The 17684-nt window shown below is 40.1% G+C and overlaps 1 protein-coding gene across 15 annotated transcripts in view; it reads right to left on the reverse strand.

Annotated features, from left to right (window-relative positions):
* PTPRD (protein tyrosine phosphatase receptor type D) overlaps window positions 1-17684 on the reverse strand; it is a 4803934-nt gene that overhangs the window by 3976217 nt on the left and 810033 nt on the right. The gene's annotated exons all lie outside the window — the stretch shown is intronic.

A 17684-nucleotide genomic window follows, 5' to 3' on the forward strand; every position in this document is an offset into this window, starting at 1 on the left:
AACCGGATGCACTACCATATAAGTCAATCATTACAATTCAAAACCAAGGGAACTCTGTGCACAAATATGTCAATTTGTAAGAGGGTTTCTCAGTGAAAAGTGCAGTTTTGGCACATGTCATGATTATAACGTGATATTCTGGCGAAAGCTTACCCTTTTGTGTGTGCAGCCTATATTCTGAAGAACAAATGGGGCAGGCTGCTTAGATAATTTGAGGATGAATTGTGATTATTTGAAATATAACCTTTCCGATAATGCCTGTTTAAAGAAGACCATGCAATGCCAGAGGTGTGCAGACACAAGATAAAAAGGAAGCCTTAGGGTGAAATACACAGTATGGTACATTCACAGAAGAACATTCACACCAATGGTGTTAGGAAATTAAGTGTTTACACATTAAATAAAGGAGTCAAATCTTTAAACAAATTAGACATCAGCTACATGCATGCTATATCAGAATTTGGCAATCACATGTATTAATACATATGATGTGCCTAAATGTACTGTTGAATGTAGTCTATTCTGTTACATGTTGCCTTGTTTCAACTTTAGTATTCCACAAAGTTTTGGTTATTCATGGTTTTCATGGCAATGTGGTCTAGGCTGGCAATGAACTTGCCATTCCAATTGACCGCAGAAATCCCACCATCAACCAAGTGCCTTTTAAGAACCAATATCCATTGTATAAAGTGACCTGAACGATGAGGGCCACACTTGCCAAAATGCAGAAGTGGCAGGTCTAAGCTTGTCCCTTACAAAAAGAAGAAAACAAAATATGGAGATTGCTAAACCTCAAATCCATACTTAAAGGGATAGATGATATAATGGACCTTCAAACAAACTCATAAAGAGTCCAGATGCCTGTTGGTATGTGGATTCTGAAACTCAGGAGACTAAAATCTTGTAAAGCTAAATGGTTTCAATTTTGAAATGGTAAAATGAGGCACTGTAAATTATTTGAAAATATGACATAAGTAAATGAACTATAATTCCTGTGTTGAGGCTTTCATAGGAAAACCTAAGATATCAGCACATTAAGACTGAGTAATAGGATTAAAATATATAACTTATATTTAAATTGAAACTCGTTTCACATTATAACATGCTCAAAATCCTTAGCTTTGACATAATAACAAATCTCAGATGAATTCTACTTATTAACCCATATTGTACAAAATATTAATATATTATTTGTACATTATTAAAATAGTGGCAACACATTATTTCTAGACAACCCAATGATCTTATACCAATTTAAATTTGGATGATGTCTTGAGAGTGAGAGTTGTGGTGTTATGGAGAAACAGTATTGAAACAATGACAAATGTGCAGAAGTTACATTATATTTGTCATCACTACGATAACATTGCACAAACAAAAAATGACAATCTTCAGTGCGCTACAGCTTTTTATAAAGTTGTAATTCAATTATTTAGCTATGTGACAAGATTGCTCAAATTGTAATGCTGAAAAGCCTCCTCAGTTTCAGAAAGCCTGTAAGGCCTACCTGTGCTTAAAAATGGTTGTGGTGGTCCCAGAGAGCACTCAGGAGCCTCGTGGTGGAAAGAGACTCTCCCTTCAGACAGTTGTGTGTTGCTGCAGATGTCGTGTGATTACCAGCCTCAATACCGGTGATGAAGAAGGAGAAATGAGCAAAGAGGTCGGCCTTGTTGAAGGGCCGGTTGAAGCCTGCCGGCTTCGGGATTGGCTTAGATGAGGAGCCACAAACCAATCAATGCACGAACTTCCTGCACATGGAAGTGCAGACCAGTGCTTTTTCCTGGGTCAGACATGATGAAAGGCCAGTGAGGAAGCACTAAACGGAGGTGCCACAAACAAAAACCGCAATCTTCAGTGTGCTATAGCTTTTTCGAAGTTGTAGTTCAATTAATTAGCTATGTGGCAAGATTGCGCAAATTGTGATGCTAAAAAGCTCCCTCAGTTTCAGAAAGCCTGTAGGGCCTACCTTGCTTAGAAAGTGTTGTGGTGGTCCCAGGGAGCACTCTGGAGCATTGTGGTGGGGAGAGGGTCTCACTTCAGGCAGTCGTGTGTTGCTGCAGATGCCATGTAGTCTGCCTTCTGCCACTCAAAAAGGTAGCCCTCAATCTTGTTGCATATCAATATATCCCAGTGTTTAACATGATCAATATGGATAATTGCAAATCTGTATACAACGATTATATTATTTCTATGTATCCATATTCATAAAATCATTGTTCTTGACATCATTATTGTATATTCTTGTTGTGACCAACTAAAGCGACACTTGCAGTTCAGAGTCTTTATTTAAGACTTGTGTAGTACTTCTAAGACTATATATTAGTTCTGACTCTTGTTGTCTTAAGGTTAATTCCCGGTATCCTCATTGCTCACTTGTTGGTATGTGATTCACTACGATGAAGTTGATCTGTTCTTTCTGATCCATCTGGTGCGCCAAAGCCCAACGTTCTTTCAATGGCAATCTTTGATCAGAAATGGTAGACATATTTAAATGTTCTCTCATGCAAAATCTAAGTTTACGTATCGTTGACCCCACATACAGTTTGATACAGATACAGATCACAATATATGCCACATATTGCATTATGCAGTTGATCAAGTCCTGAATGGGTAACCTCTGAATATCCTTGGTCACATAGTTCTGTACTTTAGTCATACATGCTTAAACATTGTACAATTCACACACTTGTAAAAGCCCTTAACTTGGAGCCCACTAAATGCACCGTTGTGTGGATGGGTGTTTGGTTTTCATAAAACTGGGACTTCACTTAATTTTCAGAGTAGGTGTTCTTATGTAGACACATTCTGGTCTGATGTAAATATAATTCTTTAAGTCTTCATTTAGTAATAGAATCAGCCAGTGTTTCTTGAAAATCTTGTGAATTTGATTGTTAGCCCTTCAGAATTGGGTAATTATCCTAGTCTTGTTATGCTCTTTCTGTAATATGGATTTGGGAGTTAGACTATTATCTGCTCTCTTTTTTTGGCTCATTGATATCCCTAATCGAATAGCCTCTTTCCTCAAATCTCTTCTCAGTTATATTCTTTTCAATATCATAAGTCATGTCCTACCTACACTTATGTTTGGTCCATAGAAATTCACCCTTCCGAATATTGTCAAACAGCTATTTGGGGTCTCCATAAAGGTTAAAAAGGTTTTCTTTTGTATGATCCGATTCATTTGCAGGAGGTTGGGTTTATAAAAAAACATCATCATGGATGACTTTACATTAATCCAACAATTGGCCACCCTAGTTTGGGTGGTTGTCCACCGGTGGGGTGTGTGGCATAATTGCCATCGGAAATTCAATCTTGTAGAGCTGTAAAATCATATCAGACAAAGTGCATGCTTTGCCTGTGGTTAGAAAATCTCTTTAGGATTCGATCATTGACATGTCTGTACTCCTACTAAACATCTATTGGAATCCATTGTGTGCTAGTTTTGGTATGTTTTTAGCAAATGTGTTTGATATATTTGAATCCTTCGTGAGAGAAAAGGTAGGACAGCATATTTTGTTGTTAGGAGAGTATAATGCATGGTGAGTCAACAGAAATCATGAGACTCTCTCCCCCTTAGAAGCTCAAGAAACAATGAAGAGAAAAACAAGTGTGGATGGTAAAATGTAGAGATATTTTTTGACACGTGGAACCTCAAACTGGCAAATGGAGCAGTTGTAGGTAATGTGTTTGCACAACCGACACGGAAGAGTGGTGGGAAAACCCCTGTGTTGACCTCATGGTCATGTCAGAATCTTGATGTGTGGCTTGTGAAGAGGTCATATTTATCAACTCTTCATTAAGTGATGACAACATGCTTAGTTAAGTTTACATTTAAATTGGATGTGACAATAGAGACCCACTGTGTATTTATCATATTGCTGGTTAATCCATGAGGAAATAGATCAACTATAAGAAGAATGAACCTGGAGAAGTTTAATAACAGGATTTGCAACTTCTTTTCTGATACCCGCTAGATGAAAAACTTACATGTATCAATACTGACTCTTTTCAGGTCTTGAAGCAGCCAAAACCAACCAGTCATATGTTTGATGCAGTAATACAAGCCAGAAAGAAGAACGTAAGGAAAGTTATTAGTGGGCTATCCAATCAAGGTCTAACAAGGGTTGAATATCAGGAAGGAGCAAGACGATTGAAGCAAGTCAGTAAAAATGAGGTTACATTTTACAAATCTATTCAGCTGCAAATAGAGGGGTAAACAATGCTGCAAATTATAATTGAGAAAAATTCCCGTAATTTTGGGGCTGTGGTCAATGATACTATTTTTGAAGGTTTACGGGAGCAGTACTTTAAATCCCTCTATAGAGAATCAGACTGCAATACTCTTTAAATGCCCCGTGGTCATTTCATCTTTCAATCAAGCTGATTGAAGACATTATAAGGAAATCTTCTAGCTCAGGGTCAACTGAGCCCAATGGCTTGAGTAACGTGTTAACGGAAGGAGATCCAGAAGTATGGGCTAAAATACTATTCATCTTATTCTCCTATACGATTCTTATGAAAATCACTCGTCCACCTTGGAAATGTGCTGTAGTGATGCCCATTAATAAAAAGGGTGATAAACCATTCAATCATTGCCTGATTTATCTGCTGGACTGCATCAGTAATATTTTTGCAGCTATAGTCCTTAGGGACCTGGAAGCCTGGGTCGTGTCATCGGCCCATATACAGAAATATCAAACAGTCTTTCGGAGAAGACTGTATACCATCCTTAATGGTATTGTGGTAAATTGCCTACAGGAGGAGGCGGGGACGATGGGAGCTAGTACAACCTATATGTCCACAGTTGACTAATTGCAGGTGTTCGATTCTGTGAATCACTCATTGTTATGGGCAAAGTTGAAGGAGTGGCAGATTCTGCCTGTATTGTCATCAATATTGGTTCTTCTGCATGAAGGTATATCTTTGCAGGGGAGATTGAACAGGCTTGGAGCATTAACTGATAATTTTACGACCTTTAGAGGACTCAGGCGAGGCTGTGTTCTCGCTCCTTGCCTGTTCGAACTGTATTTATCGGACCTGGATGAGCATTCACCACACACAATCTTTGCTCTGCCTAGATTCTCAGTCCTTCCGGTGCCATGTGGCACATATGCTGAGGATGACATACTGCTGGGAAATACCCAGATAGGCCTGCAGATACAACTGGATTCTATTAGGCAATAATCATTAAAAAACATGAGTTATTAATTAATGAGAAAAAGGCAAGTATCATTTCGATTTTGCAAGAATCCAAAAAAGTGGATGAGGTTTGGATGAGTAATGGGGAATCAACCCCTGATCCTCTCCATACATGTCATCTGTCTAGGCTTCCACTTGGATACGTCCCCATACAAAGGTATGTCTATGCAACTCGATGTATGGCTAAGGCTGACAGGTTCACTCAACTGAAGAAATGTATTGCCAAATTATGTTGCTTTTCCATTTGCCCATTGATAGATTTCTACGAAATGAAACCTATTTCTGCGTTATTGTACGGCATGGAGATTGGTGCCATTACACTATCTGTTGTTTGAGGAAAGGTGGAGGCAACCGTTTGGAAAAGGCCCTGGGGCTACCTGATTGTTTGCCAATGCCCGCACTCCGTTTCAAATTAGGTCTCGCCTCCATGAGATCTATGTTGGATTGGAAGATCCTGGGTCTGCATCAAAAGCTATTGGATCCACCTTTGGGATCATTATATACAGACTTGTGGAAAGCAATTATGCAAATGACGTGTGGTCCATTGCTAAATTTTAAGAGATGAGCTGATAACACTAGGGTGAATTGTGATCAGGCGGTAAGTGACTTGATCAGTAATCCAGAACAAGTAAAAATAAAACTGCTTGAACATGATTGGATCGTCACTATGAGTAAAGTGCAGAAAAGTCTGTCATACTTGTATAAGGTAACCTGGCTGCTTACCTTAAAAGGTTTCTTAACGCCTATTGGCATAACTAATTTCTAAGATATTGGGCCTCATTACGAGTGAGGCGGAACGGGTTAACGGGCTCCACTAAAGGAGGCGGACCCGTTAAACCCATTCCGCCTCATTACAAGCTCCCCTCGTTGGACCCGGTAAGTAACGCCTGGTCAAACCAGGTGTCCTTACCGGGTCCCGCGAGGGGAAGAGGGAGCAAACAACGGGCCATTTGTAATCGGCCCGTTGTTAGCACCCTCTCCCATTCCCATTGATCCCTATGGGGGCTCAGATGGGAATGGGGAAGGTCCGGTCCCAGGTTCCTGGAGGGAGGAATTACCGGGTCTCCAAACCCAGACCCGGACCCGATATGGCTATCGCCGAAGTTGTAATGAGACCCATAGACTAAACCTTAGGTCAAGTGTGGGGAATGAAATTAAAGGGGGTGTGGCATCTTTAATGTGAATGGAGTGTTGCAGACAAAGGAGCACATCCTAGTTGGCTGCTCTTCGCAGCAAATGCATAGAATGCTGCTAATGGGGAAATGTGGGAATAACCCTTATATTTGAATACAGAAGAGTTTTTTTTATAGGCTAGCAAATGGTGAAGAGATGTGTTTGACGGTTGAAATGTTCACATATGTAAACTTTGATTCTGAAATTTCCCGGTTTGAACTTTGAACTCTGAACTTTCTAGATGTATTTAATTTTACATTGCTGTTTTAAATAATTATTTTTGAACGCTTTCCAGCATGAAAGGTATGCAAGATGTATTTGTATTGTCTTGATATGTAAGTTAGTTTCATGTAAAGTTGACCTGAGCAACCAATATAAAATAAAACAAAAATAAAAACTTTCTTCCACCTCGGGCTAGGTAACTGGAAACTGGCTGCAGAGATGAATAGGTGTTTTAATGGCATTGATTACCCTCCCCCAACTGCTCCCTAACAATTACTCATATTTTAAGGATGACACCTTCAGATGAAACTTGGTGTAATCCATGCGAAATCTGGTAGATATCCCTCTATGTCCTTGTCCTCTCTGTCATCTCTCCTTGTACAGCTCAAACAGAATATGCGATACAATTGATCCCTCAGACAATTACAGGGATCAGGGACACATGGGCCATCCCACAACTTAACCAACTGGAAATGGTTTGCCAGCAAAAAGGAAATACACCCACTCTTCAAAGATTGTAATGTGTACCGATGATAAATGCCTTTCGTCTGCACAACATGTTCTACTCACAATAGTTCATGTTTCTCATTTATCATGCCATATTCTTCTGATGGTAATCCACCTATGCATGGGATGAATACTATCATAACTTGCCCTATGAAATATGCAAAAATGGGACTTATCATCCAGGCATGAAAGCCATGCCCTTTGCTGATAGTAACACAACTTCTCAATTACGTTGTTTATTCCCCCTGCAATTCTTAACTATGGTCTTCACTCCTGCCATTGACAAGGGATGGACACTCCTGCCATTGACAAGGGATGGACACCCCTGCCATTGACAAGGGATGGACAGGCCAGAGCATGGCGGCATCAATGCTTCAAATGCAATTGTGATGGACAAGTAACGGTACCTGCCATCCTGCCACTCATCCCCACATCCCTCAGACGTCCCTCTTGCTTCCTTTCTGTACTGCCTATTTGTACTTCTGTACCTTCAGTGCCAGGGAGCTCCCTTATGTTATTTATACTCCTGTACCTATAATTTGTGACGTGTATCAATTGTATTGGCAATAGAATGGGACAAATGTCTCTGTAGCTGACTGAGCGGCACCTGGAGAAACCCCTGACCAGGATACTTGTCATTAATACCCATATTGTAATTACTCAGGATGGAATCTCTGCTGAAAGTCAGTCAGATCAAACTATTACATTTCATGCAAGGAAAACAAATGAAAGTGACATTTTTGCCCTGCTGGTGAAAGTGACGACATGGGTGGATTTTGTCAAGAATTTGGTCACATTTTCCGTAAAGGCAATTGTACTCATTTCCCCCACGAGTACTTATTAGTGCTGCAACATCAGTATTTCTGACACAGAAATAGGACTGTTACTGACTTCAGCGCATCCCACTGCTGCACAATCATATTCTCTTCCTTCTACTAGTATTTCTGACACAGACATTGGACTATTCCTGACTTGAGCTCATCCCACTGCTGCTCCGTCACATCCTCTTTCTTCTACTAGTATTTCTGACACAGACATTGGACTATTCCTGACTTGAGCTCATCCCACTGCTGCTCCGTCACATCCTCTTCCTTCTACTAGTATTTCTGACACAGACATTGGACTATTCCTGACTTGAGCTCATCCCACTGCTGCTCCGTCACATCCTCTTTCTTCTACTAGTATTTCTGACACAGAAATAGGATTATTCCTGACCCGAGCTCATCCCACTTCTGCTCCGTCATATCCTCTTCCTTCTACCAATGGTTCTGACACAGAAATAGGACTATTCCTGACCTGAGCTCATCCCACAGCTGCTCCATCAGATCCTCTTCCTTCTACCATTATTCATACCCTTTGATAATTCCATACATCACAGCCCTTTGGTCAAACATTCCACAACCATTCCCTTACTGAGGAAACCATCCCTCAACTCTACTATTCCTTTTATCTTTTGCCAGGTCTTCTTTCTCGTTTTCCTTTAAACAATTCTAGAAAGGGTACTTTATCCGCAATTATTTACCTTCATTAATTTACATTATCTTCACCCAGCATGCCAATCAGATGTTTGCCCCTTAACTCGACAGCAATTCTTTGTTACAAATTCTTTACTTTTTACCCACTATTCTAAACTTCAATATGTGGTATATTGTTAGACCTCTTGGATGCATTTGACACATTGGATTATTCTATCTTCTTATCTACTCTTCAACCATGTGGTGCCCGGGTTCTGTTATTCACTAAAATTCTTCTTACCTTTGAAATCGGATGTATTGAGAATCTTTGGCAGGCCATCCTCAGCCGTTCGTTGCTTGTGCATTGGAGTGCACGATGGCTCTGTATTACGACATTTACTTTTTAACTTTCTGTGTAACTTATCTCTAATTTCATCTTTTATTTTGGTCTATCAACCTACTTTTACATAGACATCACACAAATCTTCTTCTCTTTTTCTTCCTTTTCTGATTGTCTTTATTCCAATCTTTAGGCCTGTCTTTCAACTATTCAAACCTGAATGTTGTCCCAGTCACTTCACCTTAGTCCTGCCAAAACGGAGGCCCCCTCCGCTCGCATCCTCCAATCAGCTCTGGTCCCCCACACCCTTATCATCTCCCATTTGCATCTGTGGCCTTTCTCCTCGTTTTTCAACCCCCATCATAACCATGGCTGCAAAAACGTAATTCTCTCATTACAAGATCAACAAAAAACTCCCATTTCTGACATTTCAGTCAACTAAAATATTCATCCCTTCTCTTGTATTTTCCTGGCTCATCTATTGCTCAGCGCTTCTGTTGAGTCTCCCTGCCTATGCACTAATCCCATTTCATTCCATTTTGAATGCTTGTATGCGGCTTCTCTTACGCCTTTCCCCTCAGTATCCTATGTCTTCCTCCCTTCCTTCTCTCTATTGGCTCACCTTCCACTTTTGTACACTTTTTCATTTCATATGTATTGTCTATAAATATTTACATGGTCAGACACCCATCTATCTGTCCTCTTTAATCTGCCCACCCGCTGCTGCTCTCTTCACTCAGCTTCTACATTCCTCCTATGTGTGCCTCGACACCATGTGCTCAAGCTCATTTTCCGTCTAAGTCCTTGCTTACCTCAAAATTATGGAACACATTATCTGCATCATGTTAGTTTTGCTTCTTCTCTTGTTATCTGCTGTTCATTACTTAATGACCATTTTCTCTCTCTGTCTACTGCCTCTCAATATATTCTGTAATTTCCCATGGCTTATTCCGGTTAAAGTTGCATGTTTATGTAGCCATTACTCATTGAAACTGTAAAAGTGCTTTGAGGAAAGCACTCAACAAAAAAGTATAAAATACAAATACAAATTCAGATTCATAGATTTTCCTCAGTTCTGTCCCCTTTGGTCAACTGCTGCAATTATACACAAAATGTTAGCTGAAGGGAAGTGGTCATCTGATAGCTCTATGTTACTCTGTTCAGTTGAGTATGTGGTGCACACATATGTTGCAGGACATTGGATATGGTTATCTTCCATTAATCTCAGAACACAAAACTGTCTGTCCAGCTTTCATTTGTTCTGCAGAAACCATTAGGGGACTTAAAGAGCCAGGTCATAGTAAACTAATACATTAAGTACTGTTATCCGCCAAAGTGTTGAAAAGGGGTAATATGGAGGATGAACCCCTGTCTTCAGCTTCTGTTTCCTTGCTAATTGAATTCCGTAACGACATGTGACTTTTCGTCATCTATCATGTACGAGCCTCCTTTTCCTCTCTGTTTTTTTTATTGTATATATTTTGTACTGAGAGAGCAGGCCGCGGATTCCTGTATCACTCACTGTGTACTCGTAGGCGGTCACAGCTTCAGGCAGCCTTTGCTGTTTTCCCCTCCCATCCATTCATGCGCTTCCTCAAGGCTTGTCATGGTTCTACTTTTGATCTTGTGCTGCGACCCATCTGTTTTCTCCTGCAGCTGTCAATTAGAGCGAGCAACGCTGTCTTTTTTTCATGTAGCTCCATAATAATCGTCGGGCCTGCCTGTGCATGGACACCCTCTGGCAAAGGATCCCGCGAGCATGTGAATTCAACGCTGAAGGCTGCATTCGATCACATCCTGAGATGCATGACAAAGGATTCCATAATATTATTGGACTTGGAGCAACTGGCCTTCTCACAATCTGCTATCTGCATTTCATATTTATGAGACTACCTGCTTTTCTATAGAGCAGCATTTATTTTAAAATGTTGTGTCTTATCCATTTTTAAACTTCAAAATGAAGTACAATGTGCAGGTACCACAGCTTAAAAAGATACTCAGTCAATTTACTGAAAATAATTCAGAGTGGTACATTTCGCCGAAGACCATAATACTGAAAAACACTGAAAATATTTAATAAATATATAAAGGGTAGTGGGGGAAAGGGTGAAAATGAGTCAGTATGGGGTTGGGGTGGTATATAAGGGTTGAGAATAGGGGGGGTTGAGGGGGACCCCCCCAATTAAAACAAATCTGTGTTTTTGGTCGCGATGAAATGTTTCTCTCAGAATTTTCCATCAGTAAAATCATGTATTACCCTGAAAAGGATTGTGTAAAAGTTGTTTCCACCATATGAACTAAGCATTAAATGACTGCTCACGGGATTGTTACAAACCTCATTCCCAATATGCTTCAGACTGTCAGTTGTGTGCTGGTAATGATGTTATATTTCTCTAGAACAGAGTCGGAGCCTGTAGCAGGCATGGCTGGAAATCAGTCAGCGCAGCCGGGATGCAGTGTTCACTCCCGATAGCTGTCAGAGGAACTGTGGAACCACAGTCAATGATGAGTGAGCGTCTCTGCTGAGATTGCATGTCTGCAAAGTAGCACACAGGTAGTTCACACGGAGAGGTTGATGATGTTTTGTAAAATTGAAAGGAAAACATGTGAAATTGGATAGTCTTGATTCTTGAAGCTGTGTAATGTTTAGATATAACACATGCCAAACCAGTGCCAATTATAAGGAATCCGAGTGGAAAAAAATACCAGAGCAATGCATGCTCTAACATACAAATACATTTGAAGAAATTATGAACACTTAAAATAATGTGAAACAGTCTCTCTTTCTTTATTGTACCTTAAAAATGTCATCCTGCCTTCTGACCCCTAATTTGGCCCCCATCCATAAGAGCCCTGCTGTCCCACATTCCAAGCAATGCCTTTGGGTGTCATGAGGAATAACCTCCAGGCATCTGCACTGCAAATGCATTAGCTCACAATTAAGTCCATTGCCACCTCCACAACTTGAGAGTCATCCTTCCCTACTTCACTATTTTTCCATTTCATTTTTTTCACTACTATTTTTAAACAACAAGATTGTGTAACACGTTTTTCTTACCTCTTCTATTGTACTCACAATTTGTGTTAGGCATATCAAAACTCTCATCTGTATATATTTCCTTTTTATGTAACTTGATATGCGCAAATATCACATTAATAACTATTTACTAAAAATGTTATGGCTGATGTGGCATTTATTTACATGAAGCATGCATGAATATGATGTTGTTCGGGGCAAGATTTGGCAGATTAGCCCCCGCCAAGAAGGTATCTTACTAATTTAACAAATGTTTAAGGTAAAGAGTACCATTTCTTTTCCAGCAATTGTTTTCTTTTTGTGTTATTTAGTATTCTAAGTGCCCAGCTGCTTCCCAAAAGGGCACCCCTACTCCTTTAGTGTTTAGGTTATCCTTCCCTACTTGAACAAGACTCAATGAATTCAAGCCAACTCCTGCAAATATCCTCATAAATTAATTGAATTGTCTATTGTTTACTCTTGTCGATCTGAGTAATCTAGATGTATTGGCTATCAACAAGCTACTGTATTCAGTTGGATCCATTAGACATCACTCATGTTGTAGTATCAGAACATTAAGGGACAATAGAGAAGTAGAGAAGTGTGAAGCTTACTGCTCCAAAAGATAAAAAGAATACTCAGTATTCTGTACAACCTCAGTCATATCCATCCTCAATTAAATGCAAAGCTAAAAGAGTTGAGGGTCTACCGACTGAAGCTCTATTAGCTACCTTTGAAGTAGCATGGAATGGGGAAAGACTATGCAATTCCTGCGCAGGTCCGCAGAGGGGCACTTAGGAATAGATGGAAGGGCAGTGATAATAAAGGGACAAGATCCTCCTCCACGGGAGGCATCAAAACTAGTAATATCGCACAAAATCAGAGGTTAAGAATATCAAATAATGGCGAGGCTTCTCTAGGCAATAAACCTATAGTAAATAGTTTTCAGGCCTGGTCGAATACAAAAGAGGGGGAGGAGTGCAGACCCATAGCCAATCCATTACAATCTATGTCTAAAGAAGTAGGAGAAGGAAATCTATGCATGGAAGAAAGAATTAGCCCTACCATGAGACTAGCTTCCATCAGCCTCTTAGAAGGAACAACAACTGAGGTATCAGCCGGGACTCAGGTGTTGGTTGGATCTGTGGAAGTAGTTCACTCACAGAACATCCTCTATCCTTGCTCAAGTGTTCTGAGAGAAATTGTGGATGTCAAACAACTCATGACCAACTTGGACAAATAGGTTAAAAGCCTAAAGCTTATGTCACAACTTCATTTTAAGGTAACTGCTGATAATGAAACTACCAGTAGGTTAATCGACCCAAAGCCTCATTATCACAGTGACCCAGAATAAGGTGTCACATACAGTTGTGCTATCCAGTGATATGGAAGCCAGCGCTAAAGCCATGGAAAATTAGATTCAAGGTCCTTGGATAATATGTTACCCTGCAAAGGTCCATCTTCCTAGCTGACTCCTAAGCAACAAAGATAAGAAATCCCCTCATGCATGATTATAGGAGCAAGTATTGTTTCCCAACAACCCCTTTCTTTTTCATGACTAAATCCAATTGAACCTCCCAGTAATATGGTGTTCAGGAAAAATCAAAAAGCAATGGAGACATTGACTGATCAATGTATACATTGGATTAATTCTAAAGTGGTATGTTATTCTATCATTAGAGATGATATTGTATGATGCAAGAGAATCTTGGGAATAGGTGCCACCAATAGAGACTACAGTTGAACTAAAAAATACTTACTTAGCACAGGGGATATTGAGTATTGAATTTAGATTGTATCTGCCAGCTTGGACTGACATAGAACTTGAGCTCATGGACAACCCTTCTCCCGGCACCACATGGCCATGAGTGTCGGGAGCCAAAGAGATACCAATAGAGATAATTGTTCGAATATTAGCACCTCTACACATTCCAGAAATGAATGCCCCCTGTCTGTTATTGGCTATAGCACAACATGGGTTTGATAATGCTTTAGAGTGCAACTACTCTTAATTCTACACTAAAAGAGATCTCTACAGGCTCTCCTGACCTCCAGGTGATCCAGGTGATCCAACTAGAAGTTGTAGCTGGACTTAAAATTTGTTTGATGAACATATGTAATAGACTGAGGCCCAATAATACTCTGTATCTATTAGAAAAAGTAAAAAAAGTTAATTGAAGAATGGCGGTGCACAGGAGCACATAATACCCATATAATATTACAAGGTGATTTTAACCTCCAATTCAAACCAATGACCTATCTAATATTAATAGATATTATGGTTCTGGAGGACATAGCCTGGGGTGTTCCGGATTTATTGACTCGTCTGCCTAAGTGGCAGCAGAAACACACATTTTATTTTGCAAGAACACTGTACAATCTTGAGTTGTGGGCCTGTAACTGCAGGCCATTGGTTGGTACACCGGCTGCACCCACCTATGCATCAGGTAATATGTTTTCACGCATAGATTACATTCTGGTGGATGTGAGCATTTGGTAAAACGCCTTACAGTCCCTGATAGGGTCGATAGTGACCATAGGCCATTTTTTCTAGCATACATGTCCCCTACATGTGTCCAAACTCATCGGCAATGACCAAAGGAGTACGGTAATAGATGTAGGGTTTAAAAAAAAGAACATTGTTAAGATGGGAATATCTTGACGTAACCCCAGGTTAAGATAACACCACAGCTGATGTATATAAGGACGATTGTGAGATTTGGGCACCTTTTTTGATCACCTTTTAACTACAATAATAGTTGATTCAGTGGCCCCTGAATCCTGGACCAAAGCAGAGATCATTCCGATCCACAAATAGGGCTGCAGAGATATGCTAAGTAATTATAGGCCCATCTCCTGATTAAATGCAGCTGGAAAGATATATGCTAAAGTTCTCTTAGGTCATCTTAAAAGGTGGATGGATGATAATAAGGCTATTCATCAGCTTCAAGTGGGATTTCAGATTGACCAGTGTTTTAGATTGTACTTATTTTTCAGGATGTAGGTCAGGCTGAGGAAGATGTGACTTTTACCACTCCCAAAATAGCCTTTCACTGTGTCCCTCGGATGCTCCTCTGGGAAAGGCTAAGACGTGTGTGTGTCCTGCTTTCTCTCCTAAGAGCTATCACTAGCTTGTAAACGTGTAATAAAGAAATTGTGGGATCAAGACTTCCTGTAGAAACATCTAGAGTATGCCAAGTTCGTAAGGGCGTACATCAAGTCTGCATCCTTGCACAGACTCTTTTCTGTTTATTTATCAACACAGCTGTTGACCTAGTTATTGCAGAAGGTATGGACGCCCCTTGGTTGTGCCAAGAAACAATTCCTATGTTTTCGTTTTGCAGATGATGCTATCTTGATTTCTAAAACACCGACAGTGTGGGCAATCAATTAAGAATATTCCAGAATGTTTGTATAGATAACAGGATGAGGCCAAACCTTTCTAAATCAAAGGCTATGGTGTTTAGTCCACAAAGGGCAAATGTACCTAAATTGTCAGCTCAACTTATCTAAAACCGTGGTACCCACTTGTCCCTCTTCCTCGGGGGAATTAAAATAGAACAGGTTTCAATTTACGACTAATTAGGCATTAGATTCAATGGCAAGGTATTGTAGGATAAACAACTTGAGAAATGTCAGCTCACGCTTAGGCGATTATGCCATGTGCTTTCGAGATTTGCTTGCGTACATGGTAAAGGCGCTGTCAGCCATTCAATGAGAGTTTATAAAGCACATGCAAGCTCTTCATCAACTTGGGTGTATGCAAACATAACAACATTATCAACAATGGAAAATAAATGTATGAAGTGACGAATAGCCCTTGCTAAGCGTATGCCAAACATACCACTACACATTGGGCTTGGCCTGAAAAATATGACTTACGATACAAATGTCAAACCCGTTCTGTTGGCTCAGATTGTGGTCGTCTCTGATTTTCGCGAACTTTAGCACTGCAATGCTGGACATCCTCACCCAGGAGGGGAGCTCATTAATTGACATTGAATGTTATGACTTATACCATGTTTACTATGACATTGCTTTGTATTGTATTAATCTTCTGCTGAAAGACTCACGTTGAATAATGTGCAATGTTGAAGACACTTTCAGGCACACACTATGCAGAGGTGCAAATGACAATGGAAGTAAAGGAGCATTGTAAGGCAGGTCGAACATATTGTGAGATAATAATTGATCTTATTCTTACTGAATCATGCTAATTACACCCCAAAAGAGCTGCCCTTAAATCCATGACTATTCATATTGTGTAGGTTGAGAGGTTCCATCAAAGAGGTTAGGAGACCCAACATTGTGCTAGTGTATATTAATGTCATGTGAAATACAAACGGCTGCTTTGGTGACATATCTTTGCACCCTAAGGCAAATGTGTTATAGTTCAACAGGCACTTGAGTGATGGTTTGAATAGACCCTTTGGAAGAATGAGTTATTGATCTGATTATTCCTTTCATAATTGAGCGAGCTACACAGAAACGTCCAGTTCAGTTCCTTAATACATATCTTTAATTCACCTGTCTGAATTACACTATTCCTGTCGAGTATATGGCATGAAGAGATCCTCCTAGACACCTTTTTCTTGTTTTTTTATAAATCACTATGTGCCTGTGGCAGTGGAAGGAATTATGCAAAAATAAGGTTACTGGATATGTTCTTACCAATAAAACAGTGTGTTGAAAAACAGGAAGCATGGGTCGGTACTTTGAAAGATTACTAGCAGGGCCTAAGAAGGAGTTCTGAAATAATCATAGCCTGTGATGCCTACAACTCTTAGGAATTGGTTTCATTGAAGATATGGAATGTCAACTATTGGCTAGAAATGATGGCACAATGGCAAGCCTATATTGGCCTTTTTGTGAATTGATATGTTACTCTAATGCTCAGATGGCATGCTGCGCCCCCTTGTGGAAGCCTGTGAAAGGTTCTGCTTCAGTTACAGAAAGGTGATGGGAATAAAGCCTCTACATTAGGAGCACACATCTCTATCACTCTCGCACCAGACAGAAAGTGTACTTTTCACAAAGGATGCACCAGTTATCATGCCTGTATTACCCAAGCCAGGGATGGCCGACTGTTGTTCACTCGTGCCCATCAACACCACTAATTGCATGTAGTAATATATATTGAAGCTCGAAGTTTTCTTAAGAAAACAATAATTAAGATATACAATAGCCACATAATATTGCTATCAAATAAAATCCCACTTCCTGGTTAGCCAAGACGACAGTGGGGACACATTTAATACATAACTTAAAGACATTGGCAAATATTTTAAAAGATCAATAGATGTGGACCACCAGATTAGGTTTGGAGTGGTGTGTTGTAAGATCTTGTTTTGCTTTGAATGTACCATACTTTACTGAGTGATAATGTGATATGGCAATTGAACAGCATCCCTGCCAACCCCAACACAAAGGCAAGAATAAAGAATTTAGGCAGGCCCACAAGCGATTGTTCCACAATGCGACAGATTCTCAGCAGCTCATTCTTAATAGTCCTGATCTCTTCCTGTACATCCTTTGAATGCACAACATGCAAAGATGTTTTGTTTACAAGCCCAAAAGCCCTCCCTAGCAAAGCAAGGAAAGAAATAAAATTGTTCAGCTTTCAAACAGCAACATACATCCCCCCCTCTGAAAGATTGGAATCAACTGCTGAAGAGGTCAAACAGGCCCTTCAAACTCTGCCTATGCTAACTCATTTCCGTGAATCTCTTAAAAGTTTGGGAAGCTTAGCAGATAACAAACATGAGAATTTGGA

This window comes from Ambystoma mexicanum, chromosome 6p (genome assembly GCF_040938575.1).
Source record: "Ambystoma mexicanum isolate Mex_15411 chromosome 6p, UKY_AmexF1_1, whole genome shotgun sequence".
Classification (NCBI taxonomy): domain Eukaryota; kingdom Metazoa; phylum Chordata; class Amphibia; order Caudata; family Ambystomatidae; genus Ambystoma; species Ambystoma mexicanum.